General features: G+C 67.8%; 1 long non-coding RNA gene across 1 annotated transcript; it reads right to left on the bottom strand.

Annotated features, from left to right (window-relative positions):
• Positions 1–4,408: 4,408 nt before the first annotated feature.
• LOC119868253 lies at positions 4,409–4,830 on the bottom strand. The gene is made up of 2 exons (XR_005386037.1): positions 4,669–4,830; positions 4,409–4,598 (listed from the first exon to the last, which is right to left on the bottom strand). It is a non-coding gene; the product is annotated as an uncharacterized LOC119868253 (long non-coding RNA).
• Between the last annotated feature and the right edge of the window lie 279 nt (positions 4,831–5,109).

Raw genomic sequence — 5,109 nt, 5'->3', positions numbered from 1 at the left:
TGAGTCCCCTTACGTCCCTCAGCGCAGGCGCGGGGGCCCCGCCCCGCCCGTAGCGGGGCCCCGCCCTCCCGGCCCGCCCCTTCCGCTTCGTTCCGCCAATCACGAAGCTCGGTTCCGGACGGGCCCGCCCCCCGGCCGCCTGAGAAAGCCCGGCCCCTGGGAGCCTGACGGACGCCCCGCTGCCCAATCACGACCCGCAGGCCCCTCGGGCTCCGCCCCCGCGCCCCCTCCTAGCCCCGGCCCGGGAGCGGCGGGAGGCCTGGACGCGGGCCCCGGGCCTCGGCGGTGGCGTGGGGACTGGGGACTCTGCAGAGTCGCCCTGCCTGTGTGCTTTGGTTTGGACTTGGGTCTGGCAGCGAGGAAACTCCGGGGAATGACCCGGAGCCTCCAGGGCGCTTCGCTCGGTTCTCCTAGGGCCGGCGTGTTGCACGACTGCGCGGGGCACACTAGCAAATGGCACGGGGCACCCGAGGGCCGCTCGGAGCGTGGTGCGTCCGTGTGCGCGCGCGCGGCCCCGCACGCGGGTAGATCCAAGTGACCCCTGGGCATCCTGCCCACTCGGTCCCTCCCGAGGAGCCCCCCGTTGGCCTAAGCACAGCCTCCTCCCCTCTCCTCCCGCCCCTCGGCCACCAGTGCTGTGTTCTGGTCTAGCGCTTGGTCCCTTGATCACTGAGGGAAACGGACCGGTGCGCTGTGCAGGCCGCATCAGTAACCCGGGGCGATGGCCCCCCTCCCCCCCTCCCCTCACACCACGCCCTGGAGGCCCATCCAGATTGCTGCGTGTGTGCGTGTGTGCGTCCACAGTCGGTTCTTCCTTCCTATTGCGAGCTGCTGCAGCCCTTGCCCTGGGGCAGCCAGGGGCACGCGCATTCCCCCGCCCTGCCTGCGGAGGGCGGGATGCCTGTTGCCAGCTGCGGGTTCCTACCACTACACCTGCTGGAACATTCATGGACACGTTTCCGTGTCATCCTGTGTCCATCTGTTTGGTATAAATGCCCAAGGGTACAATGGTGGGGCCTGTGGCGATGGACGCTTGGCTTTAAAGTCTATCTTCTTCGGGATCCCTGGGTGGCGCAGCGGTTTAGCACCTGCCTTGGGCCCAGGGCGCGATCCTGGAGTCCCGGAATCCGGTCCCGGGTTGGGCTCCCTGCGTGGAGCCTGCTTCTCCCTCTGCCTGTGTCTCTGCCTCTCTCTCTGTGTCTATCATGAATAAATGAATAAATCTTAGAAAAAATAAGGTCTATCTTCTCTGCACCCACTGTGGGGCTGGGGCTCAGGATCCCGAGATCGAGATTCCCACGCTCTGCAGACTGAGCCAGCCCACGCCCCTGGACGTTTAATTTTAAGGACCTGCCGGAGGGGCAGCCCCGATGGCCCAGCGCTTTGGCGCCGCCTTTGACCCAGGCCATGATCCTGGAGAATCAGGATGAAATCTCTCATGAATAAGTGAATAAAATCTTAAAAAAAAAAAAAAAGCTCTGTGGAAACCTTCCAGGTCATTAAACAAATGTCTAGCTCACTGCTTCTCTGGCTGCATGGCTTTGACAGCATCCATGTGCCATAGTTTACATAATGCGGCCCCCCAGTTGGTGGTACCTGTCCCTTTCTCCTCTCTCTCTGCGGTTCATCGCAGCGCTGCAAGTCCACACCGTGAAGGTGTCAATCGCCCTCCAGGCCGCTCCCTCTTCCTGGTGGAATCGCCAGGTCACGGCCTGTGGGCACTGGACGTCTTAATACGCGAAGTAATTGCCTCCCCGAAGGACGCGTACTTGCCCTCCGCTAGGGCTCTTAGTTGTCACGAATGTTGCACGTGTTTCCCTCAGTACGTCTTTGTCTTGAAAGACTCAGCCTGCTGGTTGGGCTGTCAGGAGGTGATGGGTGTTGGGCGCGGGGTGGCTCAGCGGTTGAGCGTCTGCCTTTGGCTCAGGGCGTGATCCCGGGGTCCTGGGCTCCCCGCAGGGAGCTGCTTCTACTTCTGCCTGTGTCTCTGCCTCTCTCTCTGTGTCTCTCAGGCAGAGTCAGAGACAGTCAGAGGGAGAAGCAGGCCCCATGCAGGGAGCCTGACGCGGGACTGGATCCCGGGTCTCCAGGATCACGCCCTGGGCCGAAGGCGTGCTAAACCGCTGAGCCGCCCAAGATACCCCCCAATAAGTCTTTTTTTTTTTTTTACAAGAGAAGTTATGCCTCTTTTTTAAGATTTTACTTTGAAGCGCTGTGTACACCCCCGTGGGGCTCGCACCCACAACCCCGAGGTCGAGTTGCTTGCTCCTCAGCGGAGCCGGCCAGGCGCCCCGAAGTTGCACTCGTTTGTAGGACCAAATGTACGAAGCTCCCAGTCGATGATCCCGGGCACAAAGGCCTCTTCCCTCGCGTGAGGCTGGTCAGGTGACTCGGGGGGAGCTCGGCAGTCCCCGCTGCCAGTCCCTCCGTGCTGGGCCCATCGCCGCGGCCCCGGGCGTCGTCCACACGGTCCCGTGCTGCCCGGGGCCGCAGGGTGGGGGCCGGCCCCGCCGCTCTGCCCCCGGGCCCTGCCGACCGGACCCGGGAGGCCAGTCCAGTGCGGGAGAAGGGCAGGAAGTGGGGAATGGGGAAAGGTTAGTGACGCTGTTTCAGTGCATCGTGGCCGCAGGTCAGCCAGGGAGATCCCTGGGGAGCAGAGCCCGGGAATGAGAGGAGGGAGCGGGGATGAGGCCGAGGCTGCGGGGGGAGCAGCCCTGGGGTTTCCCGGGTGCCAGGGGGGACGGCTTTCAGCAGGGACAGCAGGTCCCGCCAAACCCAAACCCAGGTTCTGGAAGGGTGAGCTCCGCGGGGGAAGGAAGGACAGGGATAGGAAAAGAGGTGGGCGTGAATGAGCTGCGGGTGGGGGCGCGGGGGAGATCCCCCCACTGCCGTCCCAGTGTCCCCGAGCAGGGGCTGCCTTCCCCAGGCTGCGGGCCCAGGGGCTCCAGCGGGCCCCCTGCTGCTGGAGGAGCCGCCCCCCACTGTCCTGCCAGCACTGCTGGCTCCTGGCCCAGCTCCCCAGGGGGGAGCCCGTCTGCAGGTGAGGAAAGGAGGAGAGCCCTCCAGCGGGTGGGGCGGCTTCCTCTGCACCCCGGCTGGCAGGCAGCTGAGGCCCCGTCCAGGCCGCAGGGCTGCCAGCCGAGCCCTTCGGGGGGCCTGCTCTACAGTCCCCCGGGGAACCTGTAGGCTCCTGAGGCCTGAGAGGGGGGCCCAGTCGAGTACCCCCGGGGGGCCTCGGGCCAGCACGCAGCCGAGGGCGGAGGGTGAGCCCGAGAAGGGCCTGCTCACGTGGTTAAGCGTGTGTGCGCGTGTGTGCGCGTGTGTGTAGGGGGCTGCACCTCAGGGACTGACCTTTGAATCCTGCTGAGCTCACGGAGGGTGCTCACAGGTATTTACACACGGTTTGCACTACTGGGGTAGAAAGCCACTCGCTCCGCACGTGGCCACCAGCCCCTGAGCTACACGGACCCGAGGACCCAGGGCAAGGCGTCACGGGAAGAGCCGACATCCGAGGGGCCCAGGCCAGGCGCAGCTGGGCGGCCGGTCGCCAGGGCCGCACCCCTGGGTGTCGGGGTGGGGCGTCCCAGCCCCAGGCTGGGTGCGGGGCTTCCTTCAAACACAGGGGAGCGTCCAGGCAGGTGTGGGAAAGCACACGAGGCCTAAGAACCACAGTCATTGCAGCAGGAATGGCAGCGGGGGGCGGGGGTACAGCAGAGGTGGGGCGCCCAGGCCAGGCCCAGCGGCGGGAAGCCGGGGCCTCAGCAGCCCCCTCCTGCGCGGGGTCCCCCCTTGGAGGGTCATGTGGCTTCCTCCTTCCCCGCGGGCGACAGCAGTCCCCCCACGAGTCCAGGGCCCTCGCTTCGGAGGCCAGCCCCCCCTCCTGCCCTCGCCCTGGGCCTCAGGTTCCTCCCACAGCCCCGGGGCTCCGGGGGGCTCCGGGCCGCCCGTCCCCGCAGTCCCCGCCGTCAGGCCGAGGACCCTGCTGCTCGCCTGCAGTTCCCTCCGCGGAGGGACTGTTTCTAGAATGCTGACTCCTGCCGCCTGATTGGGGACTGAACCGGCGTGGGCCCCGAGCTGGACCGCCGGGATGGATCCTGGGGGCGGCTCCGCCCTTGCCCTTGGGGGGGTGAGACTCCCGGGCGGGCGGCAGGGACCCCCCAGGCGGCAGGCTCCAGGCCCCCCGGCGCGGGGAGCCGGGGGCGGGCGGGTGCTCCCCTGCCCGTGGTGCTCACTACGGCTGCGAGGTCGGGGTGTGCGAGGTGCCCGGGGCGCCCCGACAGCGCGGCGAGGCGGGACGAGCTCAGGGTCCTTCCCTGTCCGCTTGGCTCACAGTAGGACCAGCAGCGCCCCTGCACCGCAGCCCCCCAAATCCTCTAACTCCCTCTCCCTCAAGGGCTCAGGGCAGGAAATCAGACACGGGGTTTCATTGTGCGGCTCACAGATGCCAGCGTCAGTGGAATTCCCAGGCTCTCTGCGTTTCCCACGTGCAAGGGAGGCCGGCGTGGAGGAGCGCGGCCCTGCAGCCCGGAATTGGGACCCACGGTTGGCCTCGCTGGGAGCTGAGGATCGGGGAGCTCCGAGTGCCTCTGAGCGTCAGCCTGCGGAGGACGGGCCGGGTGAGCGTGGGCACGCCCCCTGCCCGCCCCTTCCCGGGCTCCCGGGCCCTACCTTGAGTGCTGGGCGTCCCCGCTTGTCCTCCCGTCCGGGTAAGGCAGGCCTTGGGGCGTGTGCCCCGCGGTGCCGAATTCGCGGCCAGCGCCCCTGGGCCCGCGGTCTCGGAGTGCGGGGGGGCAGCGCCGCTCGGCTGTCGCGCCCGCGGGGGGGCTGCTCCGTCGACGACTGCGCGCGCACCCCATGTGCTCGCCGGCCTGAGTTTGAGGACGATCACCGTGTCGCCTGTCATTTCCCTCTCGGCCTGGCAGCGCCCGCACAGCCCTGCCGCCGCCCCACCCGCAGCCCGCCCCCGCCCGCAGCCCTGTCCCTCCGGGCGTCACCCCCCGCAGGCGGCGTCCCTCCGTCTGGGGCGTACCTCTGGCGGTCGCTGGAGCCGACGTTAGCCGCAGCGCTCCCTCCCCCGGCGGTGCCTGGGCCCCCGGCTGCTGCGCCCCT

Source organism: Canis lupus, chromosome X, assembly GCF_011100685.1.
Source record: "Canis lupus familiaris isolate Mischka breed German Shepherd chromosome X, alternate assembly UU_Cfam_GSD_1.0, whole genome shotgun sequence".
NCBI lineage: Eukaryota > Metazoa > Chordata > Mammalia > Carnivora > Canidae > Canis > Canis lupus.
The sequence above is the reverse complement of the archived record's forward strand: the minus strand, read 5'-3'. Positions and strand labels throughout refer to the sequence as shown.